At 45.1% G+C, this 14,280-nt stretch overlaps 1 pseudogene across 1 annotated transcript; it reads right to left on the bottom strand.

Annotated features, from left to right (window-relative positions):
* Positions 1-4,221: 4,221 nt before the first annotated feature.
* Positions 4,222-4,606, bottom strand: LOC101626780 (annotated as a pseudogene). The gene has a single exon (XR_193497.2). The product of XR_193497.2 is annotated as a 60S ribosomal protein L36a-like (transcript).
* Positions 4,607-14,280: the final 9,674 nt, after the last annotated feature.

Below are 14,280 nucleotides of genomic sequence, written 5' to 3'. Positions count from 1 at the left end.
GCACACTGCTGAGGGGAGCAGCGGGCGGGTCAGGAGAGGTCTGCCACGCCATGTGGTCTCCTCCGGGGCAGGCGGGCAGGCGGGATTCGAACTCATGCAGAAGTGGCTTTAGCTTCTCAGTGCAGTGCTTTAACCCACTGCGCCACCAGGGAGGGCCTCCTTTTTTAATTTTAATGGCGCTTTACACCGAATGCAAGACCTGGTTCTGGTATTGCCCACCTGGCCACACCAATACTAAACACTTTTATCTTTTGATTTATGTTGTCCCAGTGGTAGCTGCAGCGGAATGGGCCTCACTTTACTGGTGAGGATTCTGAGCAGGGAAATGTGGTGGCTCTCCCAGGATGACCCTGAGGAGTGAGTCGACGTGTGTGCTGTTACGCTCCCTGTTCCTTCCACGCGCTGTCTCACGAAGAAATGGTGCCGTTAAATGTAATACTTTGAGAAAGGTGGAATTGCCCTTGAAACTGATCTTTACTTTGTAATTAATATGGAGACAATACCTGGGTTTTCCCATTTATGCAAGGACCAAGGACTCGGCATATGCACTTTGGGTTAGACTTCTGCCTCTGTTAGCTGTTGTTTAAAGAGTTTTCCACATGGGCTCTCTCACAGCCTCTGTGAGGGATGCAGGAACCCGGTGGTTCTGGCTGCAGACTCTTTGTGCCAACTGGAGTTGCAGGACCCAGGTCAGGATAGGCCACTCAGCAGGGCTGGCAGTGAGGCTTTTAGCAGAGTGTTCGTTCCCTGCCATGTGGGTTCTCTCCACAGGGCTGCTTGAGTATCCTGTGATGCTGCCAGTGGCTTTGAGAGGAGGGCTGAGGAGGAGGAGGTGGGGTTGTGGTGTCTCTTATGACCTGTCTGGAAGAGCATTGCGCTGGTTACCATGCCTGCCCTTTTTCCGTTGTGCCATGACACCAGACAAGGGTTGAATACCAGGAGGCAGTGGTCTGTGAGGTCCTTCAGCAGGTTTGCCACCATAGTTCCCATGGAAACCTTATTGCTGACACTAGTAAATGCAGAGCTTGCAGGAGCACTAGCCACAACAGTGTCTAGTGCTCGGCAGCTTCTTCAGGTGTGTTGGGCCTTTCCATGGACCCACTAAACGTGACCTGGAGTAGCGCTCAATAATTAAGAAAATACTCTATAGTTTATTTATTTTTAAAAAGGTTTATTTATTTATGCATAAAGAACAGGGGTACAGGCCAGAGGTGCAGGGGTGGTGAGAGGATTCCCCAGAGACAGAGTGGGGAGCAGAACAGGCCAACTGACGAAGTACACTGCTGAAGGGAGCAGCAGGCAGGACAGGAGAGGTCTGCCGCGCCCTGGGGGTCACCTCCCTGGGCGGGATTGAACTCAAGCTGAAGCAGCTGCAGCTAGCTTTGCGGTGCTGTGTTTTAACCCGTTGCACCACCAGGGAGGGGGCCTATACACTATATTTTAAAATAATTTTAGATAATACAGAAAAATTGAGCTGATAGTCATGTTTCCATAGCTCTCCCACAGACACCACACACACAAGCCATAAGACACTCCATATAGTTAATCAAGTTAGTAATTTCTTGCATTTAGAAGCACATAGTTGGTAACAATGATGGACCAATAAAGTTACTGCTTCATTGTTCCTGCTGGTTAAAAGGCCCCTCTGGCGTTTGTTTCAGGGAAAGTGGCCTTTCTCCAGATTTTGGGCTGATGGTCTGTCCTTTGTTTTCAGTTCTCTCATGGATTTAAGAAAAAGGAATGATTTCAGTTTGTTTAGCATTCTCCTTGCTTTCAACTTAGAACTGAAGATCTCTAAGCCCTTTATAAGTCAGAACTGACACCAGAAATCTAGTACCCCCGAATCTTTGAACAAAACTCTCTAGGTGCTTGTGATGGTTGTGAATGCCTGACTTCATCGTTTTACAGGTGAGAACAACCAAGTACAAAGAGAGGAAATCACTTTTCTAAGATTATATAATCATAGTCAAAATGTAGACTAGAATCTGGGCCTTTTCATACATACTACTATAAATACATAGCTATCTTCAAAGGGATTAATAACATTCTGTAATTATACATTATGGAAAATACCTTAATTTTGATTTAAATTCTTGATATTACTTTAAATTCATCTGGGATCTGGTTATAGTCATACTTGTTGCTGTAATCCTTTCGCTTTCTTCAGATGAACTTGCCATCTATCTGTGCTTGTACTTCAGGTCTCTGTCTGGGGAAGACTGGGAATCTTTGCTCTAGAGCAGTAATTGGCAGATTCCCCTCCCCCCTTTTTTTTTTCTGTAGGACCAGGCATTTTAGCCTTCCAGATCTGTTGCAAATACTAAACAAAGAGAGAAAGGAGCCTGCTGTAGACAGTATGTAAGTGAATGGATAGGCCTGTGCGCCAGTAAAACTTTATTTACAAAAACAGGTTGCATACTCTTGGGCCCATGGTCCCTTCTAGAGCATGTGGAAATCCTGCCCCAGATGATGCTGCTATTATTATTTGCTGAATTGGAGCCCAAAGATCACTTACTCAGTGGCGTTTGAAGTAGTTTTAGACATTTTGCTGTGGAACATTGCTTCCTAACTTTGGTTTCTTCTTTGAAACATGGTTTTTTACTATTGAAGAGATAGATTTTTCTCTCACAAAGGCTTGAGCAGGGCTGATGACTTACAGTCTTGTGTGAATCTAGATTAGAACAAACAGGGTCAAAAACACCCTGGTCACAACACAACACACTACCAGGGTACTTTTTGTAGCAAGGTGTACAACTTCTTTCAATAAGTTCTTAAAGATAAAGAATAATAGAAAGTACCGTGTAGAGAAGCCAATAGAGTTGGTAGGTTAGAGGGATGGTTTTAATTTACTTTCAGTCCTTGGGTTGCATGTTAGGAAATGGGGGTGTGGGGGTTTGTGCTTTACAGGCCTTAGTTGCCATGGCTTCTCATTAGCTCTTTAAGCTCCCCTTAGGGCTCTGGTTGCCTGGGTCGAGAGAGAAGGCAGGAACTGGAGGGGAGTGGAGAAGAAAGGTGCCAGCTGAGGACTGGCCTTAGGGAGCATTGACTATATGGGGATAAGGCCTGTGTATGAATTTGGGGTTTAGCTAGACAGAACAGGTTAATATATAATGCAGGTTATCTTTGTGCAGATCTCTGCAACATGGGCTATTTAAAAATAAAAACAAAGCAAATTATGAAATTGTTTTGGGTCCTTTCCTGTCCTTTGGTTGGAAGTACTGGTGACCTTTAATAATTGTGAGTACTTGAAACATTATAGGTTTTGGTAATCATATTACCAATCCATTTAAAAAAGGCCAGTCTGTAATATCAGAATACTGGATGCTGACATAATTTATAAAGAAGGGTTTTATGATTATTTATTTCAGGCTAGAAGGATTACCAGGTGATGACTCTAGAGGGCAGTATAACTCAGCAAGTTCACACTTATGGGAAGAAAGGATCCATGTAGGTGAATTCTTTCACTGCGAGGTGTTCCAGTCTGGTAGAATGTGGGTTTTGGCTAGAGACACTCTCATTTGGGTTAGAAAGAGTGCCTAGGTAATTCACCGTAATTATTGGCTCTGGGACTGTCCATGCTTGGTAAAAACATACTGATGTAGAAAACCTGGAATTACATTGATTCAACTGAATTAAATTGAGTTTGCTTTTTAGGAATTTGTGAAACATTAGGCAAAAGGAATGTTTTATCTTGTGTTTTAAATATTTTAGAGTAGGAAGTGAATGTGCCTGTCTTTAGATAACTCAAAACAAAACAAGTTGATGAGACTGACTTTTTTCTGACACATTTTTAAACATCTCTTTAGAGTGGATAGGTTGAAACTGGCTGCTCAGTTGGTGAATGCTGTCTCAGTGTTGAGCTTTTCAAATGTTTGCATTCCGCAAAACTCAAGACTGTATTATGCCAATAATTTCTTTCCTCTAATTTTTGAACTTCTGAATATTGGGAAATTTAATTTGTATGATTTTGACTCATTGCTCGTAATCATAAAATATACTGTAGCCTTTTGGGTTTTTAAATTTTTTTCTCTTTTAGAAGCATAATGTGGGGATTATCAGGGATAAACTAAATAATCTTGAACTTCAGGTTTAAGTTTTAAATTACTGTACATTTAGAAAACAGTTTTGTGAAATGTATTTATCACAGTCTTGAAGTTGGTATGTCCTGTGGTTAATTATGTTATAATTTTTGATTTTGCACTTTTCATTTTTTTTGAAGTAAACATTAATTCAGTGTTTTATTATCTTCATAGTAAAAGATGATGCTTAGAACTGGATCACCTGGCCCTTTCTCTTCTTATCTCCTCCCAGCTCAAAATGCTTGCATCTCTTAATAGCCAACATCCTCTTGGATCTGCAGTTGGGCTCAACGCATTCAAGTCGCAGCACAATCTTCTTTGTAGTTTTAGCCTTTTCCTGGAAAATTGGCTTTGTCCACCATAGCCACTCTGCTTCCTGTCATACCGCCGCTTTCCCTGGGCATAAAGGGAATCCTTGCCCTTCTTGTACTGTGTCACTTTGTGGGGCTGATGCTTGCCATACTTCTTACAGAAGGTCCGGCGGGTTTTAGGAACGTTCACCATGCTTGCAAGAGCTCTAGTGGCACGGAAAGTGCACTTTTCATTTTAATGTTGACCATTAGTACATCTTTTTAGGTATTTCATTTTCTTTATCTGATCTAGGATAAAGCAATTTTTTCGTTCATGATTGAAAGGTTGGTTAAAGCATTTTGAAATTTCTGTCAGAAAAAGTCTTATGAAATGCAAATTGTGCAGATTTAAGAAACAGAACTTGGGGGTTCTGGTTCTGCTGTGTATTCACACTTGTTTATAGGTGATGATTGTTTTGCTTGAACTCTGTGACCTCCGCAGGCCGCAAGAAAGAAAGACAGAAAGGCAGAAAGGCTGAGCAAGTCAAGTTTATTGTTCCGGGCAGCAGCTGAGGCAGACCCCGTGAAGCCCCTAGGGTGGGGTCTGCAGCTACTGCCAGTGCTGTAGGGGAAAGGGCCTCTTACACAGATTCTAGATCCAGATTCCAGAGGGGTGACTCAGTTTGTCCCACCGGTATCTCCCGATGCGAGGCCCAGTTTATCACCCTTGAATGAGAGGCCCAGTTTATTATCGCCCTTATCTAGCCCCACCGGTAGCTGTGTTATAGCAGCACCTGGTCGCCCCCAACAATGATCAGATTACCTTATTTTCATGTTGTCGTCCTTTGCTTTCTACCACAGGTAGATGAAATAGTTATTTTTGACCTGTTTCTTTCTGATCAGGAATTAAAGTAATTTTAGAAGTGAAATTCAGTTGGGAAGCAAGATTGAGTGCTGTGCATTAGCTGTGCTGACTGGTAGCTTCACCTGTAGCTCTGTCTGGGTGTTTTTTCCCTTCAGCAGAGAATAATATAAAACAACTTTTGTGGGTGTGAAATATGTAACACACATTAGAAGTGTCACCTGAACTTTTGTTTAAAAAATTAATATGGAACTGACATGGTGTGGATAAACCCGAGTTTTTAGTTTTTAGAAAAAAATTTTTTTAAAAAAGATTTATTTATTTATTTATGCATACAGAACTGGGGTACAGGCCAGTGGTGCAGGGGTGGCGAGAGGCTTCGCCGGAGACAGAGTGGGGAGCAGAACAGGCAGATGGACGAAGTACACTGTTGAGGGGAGCAGCGGGCGGGCCAGGAGAGGTCTGCCATGCCATGTGGTCTCCTCAGGGGCAGGGGGGAATCGAACTCATGCAGAAGTGGCTTTAGCTTCTCAGTGCTGTGCTTTAACCCCCTGCGCCACCAGGGAGGGCCAGAAAAAAATTTACAGAGATGAGGGGGTCGAGAAAGGGGTTGAGTCAGCTGTAGTATGTAGAGAAACACATATTTTATAAGGATTTGAGAGACATCTGCTTAATTCTCCAACTTGAAACCCACAGACTTAATAAAAAATTTAAATTTCTAGCAAGTGAGTTTTCTTGGATATAGTGAGGACTCAGTGTCTCCTAGCATTTGAAAAATACAAGTAAAATTGTGAAAGAACATTTCTTTAACGTATGCTCTAAATACTATTTTAAGTTCTTCCATAATATGTGTTCTCTGAATATTATCAGTTTATTTTATACATTGTAAATTTCTGTATAATACCTTACCTCCCTTTCGGAACACATTTTCACCCAATTACATCAGTTTTTCCAAATCCATTTTTTGGCCTCCTCACTATAACTGTTTCTGTTCTCCTTTTTGTTTTGACTTTTGTTCTCTTTGATGGGAGTACCTTCATGTCTTTTTACAGAATGCCCGAGTTTCTGTGGAAAGGCTCCACACCTCTAGGTATGACTTGAGGGAATCACATGATAGATGGAGGCACCTAAGATCGCAGGGTATTTCATGAAATGGAGACATCGCCTGATCTCTAGCAGGAATTTTATTCTTCAGCTCTGGATTTGCTGTCAGGGTGTATTTCCTTTCAGTAATTACACCTGTTCCTGTTGCTGTCCTTTGTTCTTTCCTGACAGATTTTGTCAGTCACTGATGATAGGTTTAAGGGGTGGGCAAGCTTTTTCCGAAGAGGGCCAGATAGTGAGGGTTTCAGTACTCTGTCCTTTGGAGCTGTGCAAGCCTTCCCTTCCTAGCACAAAAGCCAGAGATACTATAAGCCACTGTTTTCAGTGGAACTTTGTGTATGGGCCCTGAAATTTGAATTTCATGTAATTTTTACGTGGATTATCTGTTCTTTTGAATGACTTCTTCCAGCCCCAAACTATTTACAAAAATAGAAATCATCTTTCACTTCTGGGCCATACAAAAGCTGGCATGGGCTCTTAGACTCTTGACCCATATTTTGCTGACCCCTGAGCCAGCAACCTAACACAGGTGCCTAGAATTGGGTACTTACAGCTTTATGTGAATATTCAGAGTCGCTTTTGTTACTATCAAATATACCTTAAAATATGATAGAAGATATAAAGATGCCTTTTGAATGACAGCTTTTAAATTGGGTTTAGTTATATAGACGGTTAAAGGTGGTTTTCTTCATCATTAAATGTGGAAAATTGCCTAGGACTGTGGAGTAAAATCTTTGATTTACAGGTTGTCGTAAAGTTAGAATACACACACACTAGGCGTGTGAGAGAGGAGAGGGGAGAGAGAGATGCTTCCGTAAAAAGTCTTCATTTGAGGCAGAGAACTGCCTTCAAGGCTGTTCAGCTAGGACCTTCTGTTTTGATATGCTCTGTCCCAAAGTGATGATTTGTGTGTTCTAATAATGGTGTTTCAGAGATGGAAAGCAGGTTGTCTGTCATTTTGTCCCTTAGCACTACATTTTTTACATGACATACTGAAAAAGTCAAGTTAGGGGTAGCTTTTCTTCTGCTTAAACTTAAAAATACAGCACTTGACGGCACCCGTAGTGCTTGGACTACAGATTTCGCAGTACTTTTCTACTCAGTAGTGGGAGCAGTGGGTTACTTTGGAAACCTATTACTTCGGTTGATTTTCGCTATGACAAAAATCAGAGCTCACAGCAGAATCTGAATTAACAGGGCTAAAATTCATTAGGCCATGAAAATGGTCTAATAACAGCAAACCCTTTTAAGACCTGTCAGATCGTATCTTAACACAGATGCAGGGGAAACAAATGGTTAGCACTTAAAAATACTTTGTTTCAAAATCTATATTCTTGCCTTTTAAACTTCCTTGAATAACTCCGGAATTCCAGAACTCTGGCGAAATAACTCTGGAATTCCAGAACTTCGGCGTTGCGCCTCTGTTGTATTTAGAGGAAAACAAAACTGCATCCTATGTTTTATATTGAGCAGAGCCAGTCAATCTAGTTACTAATCTCTTCCTAGGAAAAAGCCCTTTCATACACTGAAAGAGACATTTCATCCTTATTTCTAACCCGGGAGTCTGTTCTGTACATGATTTCTTCTTTGTTGTCATTCTTCAGATTATCCGTCTCAGCCTTGTCCTGCTTCCTCGCTGAGCTCCCCACTTTGCTAATGGCTGGCCCTTGTGCTGGCTGGTGAGTGTGGACCGGCCTCCCTTTTACGCACCCTCTCTAATAAGCATTCTCATTGGTTGTGCTGTGGCTAGTTTGATAGGTCGGGCCTAGGGTCAAAAGGGGAAGCCTGTTTTGACTAATACATAAAATTACCATGTTAGAGAACTTGCAGTTTTGGGGTACAGCTCCTGACTTACGTTCTTTAATTTTATTTTGTTCAGAGAGTCGGTTTTTATTTATTTTTATTTTTACAGCTCTGCCATATCTTTCTCGTGGGTGCTGGCAGTTACCTGCCGCACTTGAGCTTTGTTGTCCTAGTAGCAGAGGAACAGAGTCTGGTCATCATCAGACCAACCAGAGAAGTGCCCAGGCATGGTGTTGCCTTGCTTTTGGTGCTGGCGACTTATTCTTCATTTCTCTGTGGCGGCCCCACACTCTCACGCTGGGGCCTGTGGCAGCATAGAGCCAGCCAAGGTGGGGCTGAAGCCCGGCATTCATGGCTGCTGTCTATTGATGTTGTTTTGGGTTCACTCTGAGAAAGTGAGCCCCAGAACTTCCCTTTAAGTGGCACACAGTGAGTTTCTCCACGAGACAGAGACTCAGTTATATTTAAAGAACAGGTTTATTAGAAAAGAGACAGGAAAGGAAAGGACACTTGCATAGGCACAGGGGGCAGGGAGAGCAGCCCTGGAAGAGACAGGTTTGCAGAGAGAGGCCTGCGTGGTTGCAGGCGGGGCGGCCTTAGGAGAGCGGCCTCTGCTGAGGGGTTCAGTGCAGAGAAGCCCTGGCGGGTGCAGGTCACGGGCAGGCAGGAGGCTGCTGCCCTGCAGAGGGGGAGAGTTAGGTGGGAAGAGGGGCCTGCAGTCCCAGGTGGGCAGAGGACTGCCTCCCCAGGCCGGGGCAGAGACTGCCCTGATACAGACAGCTTCTCCTCGTGGGCCCCGGGTTGTTGACTTTGAATCAAATCTGAAAAGGACAGGAGAGCTCACAGTGGGCTCAAGATCCATATCTTTGTCTTCTGACACCTCCACAGCAGTCTGCTACCTGCTTGGCTTGTAACCTCGGCCTTGGCGCCAAGGATCTTGGTGTCTTAGCTGGGGCAGTGGCTGTGCGCATCCCTTCTGCCCAGGCCTCTGGTGTGAGTCAGTCTCGGGGTGCCTCCTCGCTCTCACTCCTCCATCATTGCAATCTAATTACAAAGTCATAAAAGTGCTTGCCATTGTTGAAGTCACTAGGTGTGGCCTCACCACCATTGCTTCTGGAGGCACATAGAGCTCCCTCAGGAGAGACTGTCACAGAGCAGGTCTCCTGTGTGACCCAAACTGTTGGTCTTCAGCTTGCAGCTTCCTAGTTCCACACCTTGGCCAGCTTCTTAGTCATGAGATACGATAATGGGAATTTTGCTGGTGGAGGAGAAGCTGATGCCAAAGATCCACGCAGGTGGCAGAGCCAGAGTTTAAATCTGAAATGTACTGAGTATGTGGCTTTATTGAGCTGATGTCACTCAGTCTTTGTTTCTTGGTTTGTTCTTCCAGGGAATGTAGGCAGTAATAGTACCCATTCTGCAGGAATAGTGTCACTTGTGCAAAGCGTTGAGAATGGTGCTGGGCACATCATTAGCACTAAGTCATTATTTGTGTTGTTAATCATCTTCTTTCATGGTTTGGCATTATCAGTTTGAAGGTCAGAGAGATGCTTCCTTCCTCAAGGGGAAAATGGCTGTCTGGCCAGGTGAGCACAGGGAGCAGGGGGGAGGCCAGTACATGGGTTGAGCTGTGCTGGTCTCCCCTCCACATTTCATTTGTTGAAGTCCTAGCCCTTCTACCTCAGACTTTGCACCTTCTGTGGACACATGGCCATTGCAGTGAGGGACTCGTGCTGAGCTTTTGCTAGTGTGGGCCCTAGTCCAGCATGGCATTTGCCCTTCCACAGAGGGGGAAGTTTGCCCTGAGATGGACCCCCACAGAGGCTGAATGCTGTATAAAAGACACTCATCCACTGGGAGGGAGAAGGCTGAGAACAGATTGTTACGGGACAGGGAGAGAGAGGGACCACTGAAGCTGCAAACCTGCCTGCTCTAAGTGGGTTCTGCTATCCTCCGCGTCAAGACAAAACATATAAAACGTTAATGAAAAGGGACTTGAATACAGTAAATCTACAGTTGGAACACAAAAAATATAACTTCTAAATCAAACATCTGAAGTTACCCAAAATCATGGGCAAAAGTCCACCCAAAGGGATTGGCCCAAAGCAAGGCCTGAAAGCTGCCACAAGACGAAAGCACCTTCTGGCCGGGACCCATGGAAAAGGGTCAGAAATGGCCAGACAAGTCTGGGAGGAAAAGAGCAAAATCAAAATCAATATAAACACCGCCATAGTCACCTCCCTACAGGTATCTCCCCCACATCTGCCTTAGCCAGCCCAGGGTCAGGAAACAAGCACGGTTTCTTCCTCACATGCTTGCTGCTCCATGTGGCTTCCTCAGGTCTCCTTGTTCTCTAACCAGCTTCCTTCTCTTCTTCTCCTGATTCCTTCTCTTCTATCCCTTTTCTCTGCTCAGCTCCACCCTCCTTCTGGGTGGGGCAGGGAACCTGGAACTTCCCCTTTTCCTAGGGACCACCTTGTTACAAGATCTTGCTTTCATAGATGAGAAAGAACCAGCCCTGTGGCCCACTTTGATCTTGGACTTGTAGTTTCTGAATGGAAACAGTCTCTGTTGTTTAGGCCCCTCCATTTGTGGCTTTTTATTGGGGAACTTGGAAGACCCCAGTATAACCAGCCAGGATAGTGAGATTCTGAATGGCGGCCGCTGTGGGCTCCTTCTCTGCTTGGCATTATCACCTGTGTGACATCTGTGTTCATGGAGAAGACTTGCTTGTTGATGTTTTAAGAAGGAAGGAGAGTGAATCTTAGCAAGTTTCCCATTTGCTAAACCTTTTGTCTATTATAGTGTACTCTCTACAAATGTAGAGGTTTTTGTTTTCGTTTAAAATTGCTCAGTTGTAATAAGGACTAATAGTGTAATGGACAAAGGAATGCAAACACTTGCCGGAGACTTGATACTGGGAGACTTGATACTGGGAGACTTGATACTGAAAAGGCAGGTTTCAGGCCTGCTCTCCCAGGCGGGAACTTATGCCAGGCTGCAGCAGCAGTGCTCGGTCCTGGCCACTAGGTCACCACGGGCTGGTGTCTCTCAGAGTGCAGCAGGAACTTCACAGATGTGCAGGCAAGCAAGCGAGAAGAGGCAGATCTGGTTAGAGAAAGAAAGTTTTATCCAGGAGAAAGGGAATTGAACTGTAGACTGGGGGGGGGGGCAGGGGAGCCCATATGGAGTCATGCCTCGGGGTGTATAGATAGACCTTCTTTCCATAGTTGTTCCAGGGCTCCACCAGTCTCTCTGGGACTGGTTAGTTTTTTTTTGTTTGTTTTAAATGAAGATTTTTATTTATGCATACAAGAACTGGGGTACAGGTCAAAGGTGTGGTGGGGGGGGACAGGTGAGAGGATTCACCAGAGACAGAGTGGGGAGCAGAACAGGCAGACTGGCAGAAACACACTGCCTGGGGAGCAGCCGGGAGACAGGAGAGGTCTGCCTCACTGTGTGGGTCACTTCCTGGCCAGGGATCGAACTGGTGCTGCAGGGGTTTAACAGTGCAACCCTTGTGCCACCGGGGAAGCCCTGCTGGTTTAGCTTTCGGCGGGCTCGCTCTCACTCTCTTACTCTCTGTGCTCAGCACTGAGTGTCTGTGTCTGGGCCCTTAGTGTAGAGCTGCTGTTTTCCTCTCCCATTCTGCCTTTGGATATGCTGCATAATGTGGTTTTTATCTGCTGTTTTTTGTTGGCCCTGCAGACTGTAAGATCCATGAGGCTCCGACTCCTTTTTTTTTTTTAACTATTTCCCAAATCCTTAGACCGTTGCCTGTTCAAGACAATTATTTATTGAATGAATAAAGCATCTTGTACATAGTAGGCTCAGTAGGTTTCTTTTAGTGAATAAATAATTTACTTAGGGAAATGGGAAATACAAAAATGAATAAAGTTAAGTTCTGTGCCCTGAAGTTTTCTGTGTAGCTTTGGAGACCAATTCTGAGAAAATACATGGGAATCTGGAGACTGCAGTAAAATTAGGTGGCAGAGGTGGCTGAAAGGAGGGGTGGTGTGTGGGCAGGACGCGCATTGAAGTGGTGTTTTCCGTGTGAACAAATGGGAGTAGGTAGGGCTCCTTTTGTGTTAAAGATTTACTCACACAGAACTGGGGTGCAGGCCAGAGGTGCAGGGGCAGCGAGAGGCTTCACCAGAGACAGCGTGGAGCAGAGCAGGCAGATCGATGAAGTCCACTGCTGGGGGCACCTCACAGGCAGGTCAGGAGCGGTCTGCCGCGTCCTGTGGGTCTCCTCCGGGGCGGGGAGCAAACTCACACTGTTGCGGCTGTGGCCAGCTGGCAGTGCTGGGTCCTAACCTGTGGTGCCACCAGGGAGGGGCCGGGTCTGAAGGTCTCCTTTTATGAATCAGAGAAAATAGAAATGAGGAAAATGATTTGAAATCTAAATTTGAAAATTATTTGAATTCTATAGGTTGTGACTCTAGAAATTTTCCTTGGTAGCAAGTTTCTCTTCTAATATGCATTAAGTGCATGGGCTGTCTCTATCATTTGTGACTCTGTTATGTAGGTTGGTGGTGGTCCTTAATTTCATTAGTTCTGCTGTAGTATGTATCTTTGTTTCCCACTCCTTTGTCTGATATTTCTTGGGCCTCATTGGATATTCAGTATGTTCAGGACATAAATTGGGCACACAAAGAATCATTCAGTGACGGATTGCTTCTTGCCACCCGTCCGTGGCCAGCATGCTGAGGCGGTGGCGTTTTCACCGGGGCTGCTGCTGGGTCTCCACTGCATCTGCGGGGGGATGGGCGCGGAAGACGGGGCCCTGGGGGTCTTGCGCTGCCTGCGTGATGGATGCTCGGCTTCAGGACCCAGCAGCATCTGTCCAGACACAGCTTCTCCTCCCTCTGTATAAATAATGCAGCAGAGGCGGCAGGAATGGGAATGAAAAGCAAACTACTGCCTTTTCTGTCTCCCTCCCCCTCTTTTTACAGAGCGATGTGCTTTGTAGGCAAGTGATGGATTGCTAGCCTCCCTGATGGGCCACTGGAGGCCTGGCTGATTGTTTACACTAACTCTTGCAGGGAGTCCAGGATGAAGTCCAGGACGACAGTGCTGGTCACACCTAGGACCTCTGACTGTTTCCTGCGGGCCTGGCTCCAGGGCTGGAATTGTTTCATCCTTGCAAAGTCTGTGTGTAGTAGTTGATGTCAGTCACATTTTATGACGAACATGTGGGGACCCTGTGGGTGAATTGTGGCACCGGGACAGCAGCCCTGGCCAGCCGACTCCAGAACTAGCACCCTTTCCCTCCGGTGAAGCACCACAGACTGGGGAAACTGTCGTGATGTAGAGCAGCAGAGGGATGAGGGAGCGTCGTTTGTCGCTGACAGTCATGTGGGAAACCCCAGGGGCTGAACCTCACCGTTGGTAAAATGAAACAACAGTTTGATCCCTCAAGCTGAAAAACACCCCACTGGTCCCTGTTTGAGGTGAGAGGCTGTTGGCTGGCGCCGGGACGTTTTTTTCTCATAAACATAGGACGACATTCCTGCATTTGCCCATCCAGTTGACTGGATTCTGTGAATTCTGTCACCCTCCATTGTGAAACAGACACTTGCCTTAGCTGTTGGGGACTAAAAACAGCAGAGGGAGAAGCAGCGTTCTCTTCTGATCTCAAGGAACCTGTAAAGTCAAGAAATCTCGCAGCTTCAGAATTTATAATTTTAGGGATTTATATGAAAGGCCCAAATACTCTCTGAGGTAAATGGTTTCTCTTGCTCTTGTTCTTATCCCAAATTTCTCTCTCTGTACAAGAAATGGAGAATATAACAAGGATACTATTGGTAAAACAGATGTTTCTTCCTTGAAATTGCGTGCACTTACGGTCTTCTGTGTTAACCACTCTTTTAACAACTGTGTTTACTATTGAAACTGGAAATACAGACTTTGATTATAGTTTAGCCAGGTTTTCTTGTGCTTCTCTTCTGTAAGTGGATTGTTTGTAGTTTGAATTTTTGCTGGGAGCACTTTCCCTACTTAATTGACTTTTCAGTCACCACTTGCAGTGCGCACGTCGGCATTCCACGGACACTGAACACGCGCGGCTGCACTGTGGCAGACCCTGCGCCTCAGTGGACTCTTCCTGGCACTTTTCAAGCTGGAAGTTGGATTCACTGGT

Source organism: Condylura cristata, unplaced genomic scaffold (genome assembly GCF_000260355.1).
Source record: "Condylura cristata isolate star-nosed mole 26May11 unplaced genomic scaffold, ConCri1.0 scaffold00008, whole genome shotgun sequence".
Lineage (NCBI taxonomy): Eukaryota > Metazoa > Chordata > Mammalia > Eulipotyphla > Talpidae > Condylura > Condylura cristata.
Note: the sequence above shows the minus strand (reverse complement) of the source record. Positions and strands in the feature narration are given on the sequence as shown.